Here is a 14,850-nt window from a genome sequence, read left to right on the forward strand (position 1 = left end):
ATCATCGGGTCACACAAACCCCTTCCAGCCCGATAAGGTGACCGCTCACAGAGTGGCTCATAAAACCACAAGTCGTAAAACTGTTGTCTGATCGGGAAGTTGGCGGCGGCCTGAGGGGTGAAGGCCATAATCCTCAATAGCGGTGAGATCAAGGTGCAATGATGACTAGGTTGCTTTCGGAGAAGACTCGCAGGTGTTGGGAAGGTGACCGGGTTGCCGGGTGAGCCCTGACAGCCTGCTCGTCATCTGGTCCCAGAGACCTTCTCAGGAGTTGACGATATTACATTTGACATCCTGTACGTTTACATGCAAAACTGTTGTGGTTAAAATTGTATTCAGCCATCAAATTGTCTACATTTCCATTGATAAATCAGCTAATCACCATTTTAAACAGCATGGAAATGATAACTGAGCAAATCTTTAGATTGCATTTTTATATGCACATTTGAATTATAATGAACAATTATGACAGACAATGAAAATAATTCCTTTGCCTTTTATGTCCATGACAATTACAATTAAAAATGTCCTGCGCACTGAAGTGTATCATATTATGTTAATACCGAATCAAAGCAAGCCATCAAAATCTGCCGAATCATTAAATCCCTTCTTATCCTGACAGTTTCAGATTATGATTCGGAATGGAGAGGTCCTGAGTCGTCTCATAAGGGGATTGTGATTTTTTTTTTTTTCCAGCCTTTGCTAACGGCAAGAATCTAAGCAGGTCTTTGTTGAAACACGTCCGGCACATCCAATTGTGCAGAGCATTTGAGTTCATGACTTGGCTTGTACCAAGTCACAACAAATCACTCTTCATCGGTGAACCCACGTTGTTAAAAAAAAAAAAAAAAAGGCTATTTATCAAATTGTTGTCAATTTTACCACTCACCTGAAAATGTTTTTCCTTATAAATTGCATATCAAATGAAAATATAATTTGGGAATCAAATGTGAACTTACTTTTTGTGATATTATGATGTCATCCGTTTTTAAATGCAACCACCTTGCACATCCAATTGATGGCCCTCGAGACCAAGTGACATCGCAGGTAAATGTGACAGACTATGAGGTCATTCCCAGTTGATGCTTTTTAGCGGGAAGGGAAATCCAATTAGGCACAAATGGCATTTAACAAATAACTGTGTTGACTGGTGCAGTGCCAAGTGTGTGTGTGTGTGTGTGTGTGTGTGTGTTATTGTCCTATGTCGTCTACATATCTTAAAAAAGTTACGCTTCCATTTGCGTTCACGTCAACTTGTAAAAACTGCTCAAACATTTTCAAAAGATAAAAGGTCATAAAAATTGCTAGCAATATCTCTATTTTTAAAATAGTGAAGACCATTTGCCATTTTAATGACACAAAGTCGATGCGAAATGTGTCTTTGCGGACCACATAACATGATGTGGTGGGTCGTATCTGGCCCCCGAGCCTTAAGTTGGACACGGATGATCTACACGCACACACACACACACACACACACACACACACACACACACACACACACACACACACACACACACACACACACACACACACACACACACACACACACACACACACACACACACAAATGCTTGAAATGTGTGTACGTATTACTGAGGGGGGAAAAAAAATCAATGAAAAGCAATATTCCTATTGGATTTAGTTTGTTATCAACCTTTTCTCTCGCTTGAGATGCAGGCCTGTGACCTCTACTGAAGGTCACATCATTAGGAACACTTTATTAGTCCAAATGACTTTTGAGCTTTTTCTCTCTCCGTATTTTCTACACGAGGTGCCACTTTCCCATGGAGCTACGGAAAAACCTCGCGTGACATCTCCATCTGTGCACCTGTTGCCGTTCAAATAGTTTCCTGAAGCGCAAAACATTTCAGTATAACTCGAAGCCTGCTCTCATCCCAAAGTGTGTCGACCACGGGACACATTTCTGCAGCCAATGTCACAAAAGTGACTCAGTGTTGGGAGAGCGAGCACGTCTGGGGAGATAATGACTTCCCAGAGGCGAGAGAAGACTTGACTGAATGTGGCTTTTCCCGGTATAGTAGTGCCAGATGAGTCTTTCAAGCAAGAACTCCAAATTGTTCTCTCTCAGCCCTCCCCTCTTGCAGGATTGGGCTGTAATGAGAAACGCGTCCGCCCCACGTCCGTCCGTCCGTCCATCCGTCCGCTTGTCTCTCGCTCATTCTCTCCTCTCCGCAGTTGACAGCTCAGACAGTAGATGACTCCCGAGAGAAGCAAGCCTCAAACATGATCCATCATGTTGACAGAGGCGCACAGGAGTCTTGAAAAGAAGACAATATCATGTACAACGCTGATAGACCCCCCCCACCCCTTAAGCTCTTTTCCTCTCCATGCGGCTCAGATCAGGTGCGCAACTTTGGGCGTGGTCACCCGACGATCGTTCCCTCACTGGCTCGATCCAATCAATATTTAGAACCAAAGCCTTTCGGCTAAACCAACACAAGTCGCGAAGCAATTGTTGGCGCTAAGTCACAATTGCCGTATATACGTCCTTGTAAACATAAAAAAAAAAAAAACAGCCGCGCTGGGATATTGTGAGCGGAGGATGATATTGCTGTTATAACTTTAATTTTGGATGGTTTTCCTTCCTGTATTGCACTTAATAGAGTCACATAAATTTCATGTCAGAGCGCACGCACAGCTTGCTGTGATCATCGGTGCAATCGTATGCAGAAAAAAAAAAAAAAAAGCCATAAAGGGAAAATCCCGGCGCACCTGGCGCCGCTCCATCTTCTTCCCAAATGTTTTCTGCGATTCACAAATTCCCAACAGTCCAATATTTAGTAGCAAGTCTTGTCTTGGAGAATGCGGCGGCAAGGACGTTTAGTGACATTTGAGTGTTTTATTACCCCCCCCATCCCTCCTCCTAATATCCAGTCTGTATCTCCGCCAATGTCACCAAGATAGTCGGGAAAAAAGTGTTGAAGTGTGTGACAACTTTGTAAGCAATGATGAGAGACGGCTGCTTTTTGCTACGTCAAGGCCACCGTACTTGAATTTATGAATGCGCAAAACTATCCGGCTTCACCATTTTCAAGTAATGTTCACATTGGAGGACAAACAATTCTCACCTGAAGTGACTCAAAGAAAATTTGGTGCTTGAAAAGGGACACAAAATGTACTTTTGATTGTTTGGTTGTGTGGCCACCCACCAAGTGTGAAATTAGCCAGCTTCAGGCAGGGAAAATAAAAGCTGCATGAAGGTAAGTGTTTTCCTCGCTCTTTTTTTTTTATAGTCTCTTCATGAAATGGACACAATGTTTGTAGTTGTTGTATTTTGTTTCTTTTTTTCCCTTCATGTCTTGTTTTCTTTTCTTCTTTATGTCCTGCGTTTTTGTTTCAATCTGTTCTTATCAGCCCAGTCCTGTTGTAGCCACCAATCAGCTCCGTCAAGTGTAGCTTATTATCTTGTTAGTTTGCTTCTATTTAGTTTTGTTTACACCATGTTTGTTTCTTTATACTTCTCGATTTGGAATTTTTTTTTCCCGGGTTAATGTAGTGTTTTTATTTGTTGTAGTAGTTCTAGTGGTTTGCCTTTTTGGGGGAATAGGTGGATTAATACATAAATAAATAAATAAAAGAAAATAAATAAATAAATAGATCAATAGAATATTCAATAAAATAGAAATACAATTTATAATAAAAATAATTAAATACAAATAAATCACTGAAAATAAAGTGATTATTCAGAATTGGCCAAGTTGAGGAACAACCTTGAATCTCAGTGGCCAAACATTGAGTCTGACACGGATCTCCATGCAAGGACACGTTCAACACGACGCCTTTGTGCTCACCCCCTACCGTGCACATGCATGCTACACGTGTGCAAAGGTCACAGTGCTTTAAAGATCACTTTTGCATATTTGGCTCATTTGCAAAATGCTAATTATTAATAATGTCCATCCATTTGAAAGAAAAAATGCCCAGCAGTCTTCTGCCTCGAAGTTGTAGGTGTCTTAGAATCTTGCCAGTGTCGTTTTTTTTTTTTGTCTTATTACGCAGTTTGGCTTCGAGTTAAAAATGAAGAGCCGGCTTTTATGATTTTACTCGCTCCTTGTCAAAACACACGTGAAAATGCATCTGTTGATTATGTTCATGGAAGCTCATCCCTTCTTCCCTTTATCAAAGCATTCACTGGATGAAAGGTGATGCAACCCCCCACTCTCACCATCCCACACATTCTACCAAGCATCAAAAAGCAAAAGCAATCTCTAGAAACACACAGAAAGGAATGAAGGCAGTCCAAGAACACCAAAAACGTCTTTCCCCCTCATACATGCTAGCGTTCCACTAATTACTACTAAAAGGATGCGAGAACATTTTCAATCGCGTGTATGAGAAAGGGCGCCCAATGGAGATCGTAAAAAAAAAAAAAAAGAAGCCCCTGATATGTGCAGATCATGACGGAAGAGTGGAACTGGCTTTCTAATTAGAGGAGGGGGCGGAGCTTTTTTTGTGCAGCGCATAAAACTGGAAAGAATAACAGTCCTTCATGTGGTGCAGTTTGAATAATGCAATAGTCGAGTAAAAAAATAAAAAAATAAAATAAACCACACACGCACAACAACATGGCTGCGACGAGGTCGTATTGACAGGAAGACACAGAAAGGAATCGTGGAATCATTTCTCTGCCGACTTGTTGTTTGCCCAACAACTACTAAACTATAAAATCGATGCTTTTGACACAAAGAGGCACTTGACCATAACGGCCGAGCGCGCATTTGATTAATGTGCCAGTCAAGAGGGGGATGGTGAATCACCAAAGTGAGGCTGAGTAGGTGTAAACTTCTGCTCGGCGGAGCGAGCCCAGACAAAACGTCTTCATCTGTTACATGTTGACTCGAAACCAGGACGTTCGTATCGCTTTCACTTCCACCTTGATTGATCCGCCACATTACGGTTTCTCTTTGCGGCGGCGAGATGGAGAAGAGAAAGAAAAGGGCTTTGTTGTTCTTCCTTCATCCCACTCGGATGAAACAAGTAGCGTCAAGTCTGTTGATTCTGCCCGTCGTCAAAATGAAAGACTTTCCCGAGTGCCTGCCTCAAAAAAGGGGATTTTGGAGTTTTGTGGCGACGTTTCCTCTGAATTTGCCACTTGGCAGTGACGGAGCGGCTGTCTGTTAGCGTGACGTGCTAGTCCGCGCATGGCGGAGGCAGGCAGGTAAACGTCTACCTCCCGAGGATCGGCTCGTTAGCGCATCTCCGTCTCTTTTTAACTCCCTCCCACCGTTTCTTTCGCTCTGCCTGTCTTGACAGGAGGATTGGCGTCCTGGAAACGAAACGGAAGCCTCGGTCCAACTTGTACCGCGGCAACAAATCTGTCTACGCCGCACTTTAAAATGGCGGATCCAAAACGCTAGCGTAGCTTTGCTCTTTTTTTCCCCATGTTAGTGGAAACTTTTGTAGGTGAAGTCAGTCGGACTCCTACACATCGAGTAAGTAAGTAAGTTAATCGTGCTAGCTCAGATAAATCATAACCACATTACCGTTCAAAAGTTTAGGGTCACTAAAAAAGTTCCCGATTTTTAAATTACATTGCTATTTTTACAGCGAGGATTAAACTAATCAATGATACATTGTTAAATGCGGTAAAATGACTATTTTAGCGGATTTTTCATTTTTAATATCTACAACGGTGTATAAAGGCCCATTTCTAGCTTCCAGTGTTCTATTAGTACAATGTGTTTGCTAATTATCTTATAAGGCTAATTGGATGATTGGAAAACCCTTGAAAACCCTTTTGCAATTATGTTACTCTTCATGGAAAATACCATCTCGTCTGGGTGACCCCAAACTTTTGAACGCCAGAGTATTTCTATTGGTAGCGGCGACACTTTTATTGTCTTTTTACGAGTTTACCGTTTCGTATTCCTCGTCATCGGGTCACGTTTGCCCGTGTTCAGCACTAAAGTGTACTCCGACGAGCTCAACGGGATTTCCGCTCTCGGGTTGGAAACGTGGCTTTATTTAACTGAACAAAATTAGCTGGAGAAAATGTGTGATATGAAGGAACAGGGAGGGGGTCCAACCAAAGAACAAAGGGGAAGACGAGGAGGTGAAATTGCACTCTTCACTGCTCGGCGCCTCCTGCCCTCTTCTCTGCACATAAGAGTGATGAGGTGTTGATTGCCTGTGGGCACAAGTGGTTTCTCCAAACACTCTCAAAGTGGCCCATCCTCTGATTAGACTTGAGTGTTATAACGGCAAATAGGCCTCAACACTCAACCATACATTACGGCACTGAGACAGACCTTCGGGCGTGATGCTTTCATTAAGGGCGCACACAGACCCGAAGGTTGATAAAAAAAAAAAAATGGTGAGCCGCTAGCTGCTGGGGACCAAACAGTTTGTTGGATTACTGCAGGCATCACCCAGCTATTAAAAAATAAAAGACTCTTCGGGGAGCCTTTTCCTTCCCGTGTGATGTGAGAGAGGCGAGGCCGTACGATGACGAGACGGAGTACGTGTTGACAGCCAAACGAGAGGAAGATGGATATTTGCAAGCGGGCGCTAAGCACTTGGCAAGCGCACAGATCTGTACGCAAGCTAGCTAGATGCAGAAAGAATACAAATAGGAATGGTTTGCTCAAATCTGTATGCGTCCAACGTCGCCGTTAATGGGAGGAGCCGGTCGAAGGGTAGGGGGCGGAGTCATGTTGAACCAATTGGCTCGACTCGAATCTATCGGGTCGTTCCTGCCCTTGTGTCAAGTGCGTGCGTGATGAGAAGCCGTAAGATCTTGCAGCCCTTCACTCTGTGTGTGGAAGTCTTGGTGTAATTAAATCGACATTTCGACATTTTATTTTGCTGCAGCTTTGCTGTGCAATGAGCAGGTTTAGCTAAAGCTTCATAGGAAAAATGAGTAAAGCTCAAAATATTGCTGATAACTTTCATGTTTGTATTTGAAAATATTTTGGGAAGAGTCCACAATTCGATCCTGGTTAGATTGAATCCAGCCCAACATTTCAGTGTGTTCCCTTTCCGCTTTGTCAATGTCTATTGGATGCAGGGTGGGAAGAAAATGAAAGAAAACTTTCTAGCTCAAGGCTGTAGCATAACAAAAGCGAGAGGGAGTCTGAATGCTTTCCTGACTGCACTGCATGATACAGAAACAAGCGTGCGATACATTGCCCTCGCTCACGCGAGGCCGCCGACAGAACAGTCTATAAGTACTAAGCTGCTGAGGAAATTAGTCGCTCCACCGACTGGAGAATGGAGAAATCATTGTGGAGTCCGGTATGCCCCTGTGCACCTGTGTAATTGTGTTTCTAATAAATGTGGCTGCCATGTCGGCGACTTAACACCTTTCCGACTCGCAGTCCTTCTCTAGTGGAACCTCCTCTCTGCCATTTAGGGCATATTAGCGTAAGCTAGCATGCGGCGCGCCGGGGCCGCCGCCAACTTCATTACGCCGTGATTATGCAAAATCAGCAGTGAAGGGGCTGGAGAATCAAAGCTGCCACTGGAGATGAGTGAGATGTACTGTAAGTGTCCTCCGCCTCTGCCGGATTGGACGGGGGAAAGATGAGAGAACTCAAAGATCACTTTCTCCTCTTGAGCATCAAAATGGCAATGAGACATCTTGCCAGAATGCGGGAGGGAAGGCGAGATGAGGGAGATTCTCAGTGTGATAGCCAAGACAGAACTTTAGCAGATGTGAGATGGAAAAAAAAAATCCATTTATATTTAAGGAAGTGTTTGAGGAAAATCAGAGGTTTAACGTCTCTTCCTTTTTTTTTTTTTTTTGTTATGCTGTAGCCACCGTAACATTTAGCTACATTGAACGCTGACGGCTAAGGTGGCATTCATACGTAAATGTGAACGTGAGCAAGACACAAGCGGCATCCGTCGGTTTTGTACCAGATAACGCAAGTGTGCCGAGGCTGACCACAGACCTGAAGGCCTGTGGCACCAAGATGGAGGAAGAAAATGGTCACACTTGACTTCCCGCGGCCCTATCTCAGCCGCACGGAGCCCGGACATAAGCAGCCGCACCTTATCAGCGCTCTCCTTGCCGTAGTCGCCTTTCTCTCCTGGCAGCGCGTGGCGGAACGTTACGCTGAAAACGCCACGTCAAATATAGGTTGAGTCAGTGAGCGGCACTATCAGACTCAGACATGACGCCGGCTGGCCTTTGAGCTGTTCAAGGTGCGACTTTAAAAGCGGAGATTGGTGCTTTCCCTTCAGGCGCACATATGGCGTCATAGACAATGCGCTTCCTTGCTAACGGCCTTGCCCAGCCAAAGAAAATGGAAAATAAATGAATTCTTTCAAAACGGAGCTAAAGCAGAACGTGAGTACGAAAGATAGAGCTTGAGATTTCATCTTTTTTCATCATGGCTCCACCACCCTCCATCATCTTTAACGAACCAGGAAGTAGCCAGCTAGCTCACAAACAGACGGAAATACAAACACATCTAGCAGTGGATAACTTATTTTGCAATTTATTGTGGCTCTTGTGATAATAGTGATATGTGATCATTGAGGCTTTGGTAAAATACTCAATCTCGCTCATCTGCATCGCTAAAGTCCCAATGCTTGTCTGACACAATCAGAATAATAGTTATCATAGTAACAATGCGCATGGTCGAAAAGAAAAGAAAAATCAACGATGCACATTGTAGATCATAATCGTAATAATCCCAATTTGCATACACCGACGTGAGAGAATTCAGTATTTCTTACTACCTGGAGTTCAACTCGGAAAAACCCAAACCCAATGGTGGGCCCATCGGGTCTTTCACCAATGCTTCGTTTGCTCCGCATGAATAATTTGAAGTCGTCAAGTAGCCCTTGTCGGGATGCGCGAGGGAGGGAGGGGTTGGGGGGGGGGAAGTTGCGGTGGGGGCGGGGCTGCTTGCTGAATCAATAGCCATAAGGATTCTGGCTCCTGTTTGCTTTCAAGATCTACAGCCAAAGGAGCCGGTCATCAAAAGTTAATGAGCTATTTAGAACACGCTGCTTCCTTTGCTCTCTGCTGAGACAACAGCACAGGAGAAAATAGCTCCTCTGCTTGTTTTATCTCTTTTACGTCTCATGCAGATCTGGACAGAGAGACAGACAAAAAAAAAAAAGGGTCATCACACGAGCACAATATGGCCGAGTCTCTCCAAAGCGCTGACATGAGTCGTAATCTCCATTTTCTGCCCGCTAATGCTGCAAACCAAAGCTCTCGGCAATAACGTCAAATGATCTTAAAAGTTTCAATTTGAACAGGTCATGCTCGTCTGGCAGGAACTTTTCAAAATAACCTTGAGTGCAAATGGAGTTTTACCTTTGTCAAATCCGAAAGCCGTATTTTGTAGCCGAGCGGCGATAATGTCGTTTTAATCACAGTGTTTGCCGCCGCTCCCATCAGCGCTTTGTTATTACCCTGCAAATTACGGCCGTCCTCCTCCCTTGCCTCCTTTATGCGCTCCTATTTTTTTGTTGTTTCCCATCTCCCTTCCTCCACCCGGAATTGGCTAACGATGCCTGAAGCGACGCGGTTGACATGTCGCGCAGGACCGCCGCCAGTTTGCCGACTTCCCGGCTTTGTTAAAGCCACGGCGCATAAATGTGGCAGAGGTGAAACTTATGTTGGGGCCAAATCCCCCGCAGGCCACAAAATGCCATTCTGAATGAATAAATACAATGAAAGGTAAATCGCATTTCAAATTTCATTGGAGGCTTTTACACGTGGTCAAAGGAAAACATTTTTTTTTTTTTTAAATGACTCAAGCCGTGCATCGATTTGTCGGACAGCCCTGGCGGCCATTTTTTTTTTTTTTTTTTAAATGTTTCAAGCTGTGCTTTGATTTGTCGGATGGCCCCGGCGGCCATTTTGTGTGTGTGATCCACCCCCCCCACTGGATTTGATCCTCACCAGTGGCCATTAAAGGGCCAAGCTCCTTTGGTCTCGGTTAAGCCATTCCCGCCGCGTGTGTCTGTCGTCCCGGCCGCCATCGCTTGTCGAGCAGCAGTCATGGGTTGAACTTTAGTTCACGGCAGAACACACCACCTGGGGGAAATTCACCTTCCGCTCTTGATTCCTTCTAACGTGACCTGGGCTTCAACTTGTCATTGAACCCCAAAGAAAATGACAAAAGCTACTGCTCGGGGTGTACTGTGACTTTTCAGAAAGTTATTACACACTTTCAACAGCCATGACGTGAATGTCTCACGTCAATCTCTCGGGAAAAGATGTTTGGCGCATTGGATTTTCTCACTATATTGGAAAAATGGCGTCCTATTTTGTCTCATCAATTTGACTCAACAAATTTGGTGTACAGCTTCGGGGGAGTGACAAGTGGCTTGAATGATCAAGTCAATCGACAAATTTCGTGTAATGGGAATGTTTCTAATCAAAACCTAGAAAATCGAAAAAAATTTCGATTCGTTTCCACGTATGCCTTTTGAAAATGGTGCAACTTTGAGTCTGGAGTTGACCATCGGTAGCCATGTGGATGAGTAAACATGTTCAAGATTGGAAGGCTAAAGACATTGACCGATTAATCGATAATGTGCTTTTTGTAACTTCAATTGTTACCAGAGTTAAGATAACATTTTTGTCAAAAGGATGTATAAGCTTTTGAATATCTTCATCTTTGATATCTTTTTTTGAAATCAATCTTTTCTTTCTTTACTCTTCCTACTTTCTTTTTGAAGTGAACGGGAGGGAGGGGTTGGGCCGTGACTTCCCGAGCCTCCTCTCCATTGTCATCGGTCACTGCCATGCACTCTCCGCAGAACCGGAGCCACTGAATTATTGAAGACGCCACCGTCCCAAAGGTGAGATGCCACGCGGAAGTCTTTGTTCTCCAGACATGACAAGCGGAGAGCGCTTGATGAAACACATTGAGCCGCTTACATTCCATCCATCACCGCATTGCTCACAATAAAAAACTTTTATAAATCACCGGAATTAAACGTTTAAAAATACATGCGACGTTTGATGGCTGTCACGCCAGGCATTTAAACACGCGTCTAATGTTTACCTTTTGGCCGTCGGCCTTCTACCTATTATTTTCTGACATGCATACACGAGTACGTGAATAAGTTATGTTCCTGAGGCTGCCGGGCTTACCCAGCGCACCAATAGTAATAGCATCCTGGCTCTCCCTCCGAGCTTCATTTTTATTGCATTACATAGCCATGATCCTCTAGCTGCATATGAAAGCTGATAACAAGCTGCAACCTTTGATTTAGCCGCCTCGGAGACCCGCTCAGCCAGCCCTCACGTTGTCGGTAAGAGCTAGCCGCCCTGAAATCAATGGCAGTTTAATAACGCCAGTGAGCGGGGGGGTCCAATACATCAAATAGTCTAATGAAATCTTATTGATTGTTTTTACCATACACAAAATGAGGTATTATTTTAAAGATGATGTATTGTGCGTTTACGTTTACGATTGAAAAATATTTCCCAGCATGTCTATCCAAAGTTTAGTGGACTATAAACACCTTATGGAACCGGCTGTCTGTATTCTCCACTTCATGGACTACTTTGGCCAATGGCCAGGCAAGCATTTGCTACCATGGTGACGCTTTGTTATTTGTTTTGAATCAAACACAAAAACAGTTTTCAGATTGAAATTTTAGGCTCAGATGAAAAATATGAATGTAAGACCTTGCTACTACTGCGATGAATTTACCGTAATTTCTGGACTATAAACCGCTACCTTTTGCACAAGCTTTGAACCCAGTGTGACTTATCTATAGATTTTTTATGATATTGTAAAATGATTTGTTTTGGTAATGCAGCTAGTAGAAATGCTGACATTTTATTAAAAAAACCCAAAAAACAACAACTACGGCTTATATATTATTGATGCGTCTTACATTCAGGTGCGGCTTATAGTCTGTAAATTACGGTCGTTTTCATATCTGCATATTTTATGAGCTTCAGTAAAGACTTATACTAATCTCATGAGTCATGCAAATAACCAATTAGTGAACTCAAACTCAGCCCCGTGACCTGTTCTTGAAAGTGGAATTTTTGATTCAGGCTTAAAATTGACACTTGGAAAAACCCACCGCTTTTTTTTTTTGTGTGTGCGTGTGTGTGTGTGTGTGTTAAGTTCCACTCCCATGTCCCAGTTGCATCAGTAGGTTGTGTGGATGTTGTCACCGTGTGAAACATCACGGTAACCCCCAGCGGGCCCCCCAACCACCTGCGCATGTAGGATGTCAAGCACCCTGCAAGCCAAGCCAGCTGCCCTCCGCAGGTGTTGGCAGCCGATAGACAAACACGTTCTACCTGATGGATTCAGCAGCCCTTGTATTCTTCTCCGCAGCAATTCGAGCCTCCGCCCGTTCAGGTTGCCGAGCTTCCAGCTGGCGTGGTCTTTGCGACCCGCGGGATCATTTACACTCTTACCAAAGCCGTACCGGGAGTGATTTGCTACTGATATCAAAAAAAAAAAAAAAAAGGACTTTTGTGAAACAAAGCGCTGACTATTTTGCACATTTTGTTCCATCACCTGATGACAAGACGAAGCCAAAAAAGACTTTAGCGAGGTGCATAGTCTTGGTGCAATTGAGCGGGAATCAATTCATCTCAAAGCGGCTCTGGCGGCTTCCTGAATTGTTAATAAACTCTGCGAGATGAGCGTGATTGATTCGCACTGGCTTGTAACAATATGCGTCTCCTCAGTGCACTCATTTACTTTTGGGTTCCTCTCCGTCTGCGCCTTTATCTGCCTTTATTGTCTTTGCATATTAGAGTGCAGCCCTCGTCCGACATTCTGCACCATAACTCACAAAGATGGGTGCGATGGCCCTTCTACCTGCCTCGCCTATCGTCTTGTTTTTGTGCACTAGCGTGAAAGATAGCATCTCTCTTCTCGTGTCAAGTGATGAATGGATACGTACGTGGCCCACGTTCTCGCGTGTGATTCGGGCTAGCGAGCGACGGACCGACGGTCCCGCTAGATAAGGATCACGCCGCGTCGGGTGTTTGTGTGTGTGTGTGTGTGTGTGTGTGTGTGTGTGTCGCACCCTAAACAGACAGGAAGACATCACCTCCCTTCATCTTAGCTGTCAAGATAACATCTTGTTGACTTCACCCGAGACTCAAGATTGTATTTTGACCAGCGCCGATCATCCCTCTAGCAGACAGCGCTCAGCGCCGGCTCGCCCACCTTGGAGATCTTATTAAGCACGGCGAGAGAGAGAGAGAGAGAGAGGGCTGGTGCGGAATAGGAATAGGAAGATAGACGGACGAGACAAGGGTAAGTTTTAATACCAGAACTATAAATGATGCGTTGTAATATGCAAGGTCGCCCGCCGCGAGTACAAAAAGGAGATGAGATGGAGGAAAGCAGCGGGAAGTGAAAAGTTTTGGTTAAGTTTACACTTTGTTGAGCCATCAGGGACAGAATGGAGTCGTTTTTGAGATGACCAGATTTTTGAACTGTCACAGAGTAGACGAGACGTTTAGTAGTGGTGGACGCCAAATGGCAGATTAAAACTCGCAGGCGTTCTGTCGTGGAACCTTCGAGTCGGCTCGCGTTCCGCCGTATTTGCCGCGTGTGTTGTTTCGACGGGCCCGACTATGAATTGAATTCTATCGATACAGGTAGCTTAACGCGGGCCTCAAAGAACCATTTGAATCGGCCGCTTGGATTCGGAATCTTGAACTGTGGATTTTGGGATGGAATGAATGTTGATTGACAGGTAAATGGAGAGAGAGTTTTGCCTTTTGGCTCGGCGCCTTCTTCACTGTGGCAGAAGCATTTTCTATCTCACTTATCCTGTGCAGATCACAAAGATGGAGAAGCTGATATCTGATGGGTACAGCCTGGACTGATCCCGTCAACCACAACTTTTTTGGTGTGTATTCTCCCTGATAAAATCTCAAAGATATTTCCTGATTTCCCACAGGAAGAATTGTTCTGAAATGAGCTTTGCTGTTCTACCGTACTCTCACATTTTTACTACTAAAGCGCTCTGCCAAGCTAACAGCTGTTTGTCTCTTTTTTTTTTGGTCACATTTTATGACTGCGACATATTGTGGCAAAGTGTTTCGCGTCGAGCGCTGAAATGATCCCGCCACTGAGCTCGGTTGTACGATAGTTGCTAGAAACCTCAAAATACCGCTTGTCGAAATAAAAAAAACTGGCACGGATCGACAATTTGGTCGCTATTGTACAAGTCACACGAAGGTATGTTGTTCTGCCTTGACTCGACAGAGCAGATTTGAAAGGAGCAGATACGAACGATAACCGGGCAATCCCAAAGTATCACGATCCAAGGTACGTTATCCGCTGGCGTCAAGACTACGGTGACTCGACAGAGCAGATACGAGCAATCGGCGGGCAATCCGAAAGCTACTTCTGTAAACACATCAGAGGAAATGAAAAGTAAAAGATGTGCTTTATGCAATATTTCATCCGGAGAAGTACCCGATTTGATCGCCTCTTATGGTGCCTTTTTTTTTTTTAATGCTCGACTAGCGTGGGATCTTCTCCCCCTACATCCTCACCAATCTCTTCTCCCCTGCCTCTTACGTGTATTAAAAGTGAAGGCGATCTGTCCCTCCTTGCCATCCATCCACTTCACGGGCTATCTTCTCCCTCTCCTTTATCACTGCTCCATCTTCCACCTCCGCCGCCGCCTCCTCCTCGGCGTTCGGCGCGCTTCCTAATTTCTTTCCGCGGCGTCTGGGAAGGCGCACGGCCGTCGCCGGTCCGACACGGGGAGTCTCTCCGAGGCGGGAGCGTCTACTTCAGTGGCCGGTTATTAATTACTCCACGATAGCTCATCTGTTCTCCGGCTGCCAACAGAAGTAATTACTTCTCTGGCCATTTTCCTCCCCTCGTCTGCATCAGAAATGACGGGATAACCAGGAAC

General features: G+C 44.6%; 1 long non-coding RNA gene across 2 annotated transcripts; it reads left to right on the top strand.

Annotated features, from left to right (window-relative positions):
- Nucleotides 1-2,741: 2,741 nt before the first annotated feature.
- LOC147062984 (uncharacterized) lies at nt 2,742-13,912 on the top strand. Of its 2 annotated transcripts, XR_015066843.1 has the most exons (5): nt 2,742-3,224; nt 10,669-10,791; nt 12,078-13,229; nt 13,577-13,674; nt 13,760-13,912. It is a non-coding gene; the product is annotated as an uncharacterized LOC147062984 (long non-coding RNA). The 2 variants fall into 2 exon arrangements; XR_015066842.1 differs by lacking the exon at nt 13,760-13,912 and having other exon boundaries at nt 2,743-3,224; nt 12,078-13,747.
- Nucleotides 13,913-14,850: the final 938 nt, after the last annotated feature.

This window comes from Syngnathus leptorhynchus, chromosome 1, assembly GCF_054491065.1.
Source record: "Syngnathus leptorhynchus isolate UIUO chromosome 1, UIUO_Slep, whole genome shotgun sequence".
Taxonomy (NCBI): domain Eukaryota; kingdom Metazoa; phylum Chordata; class Actinopteri; order Syngnathiformes; family Syngnathidae; genus Syngnathus; species Syngnathus leptorhynchus.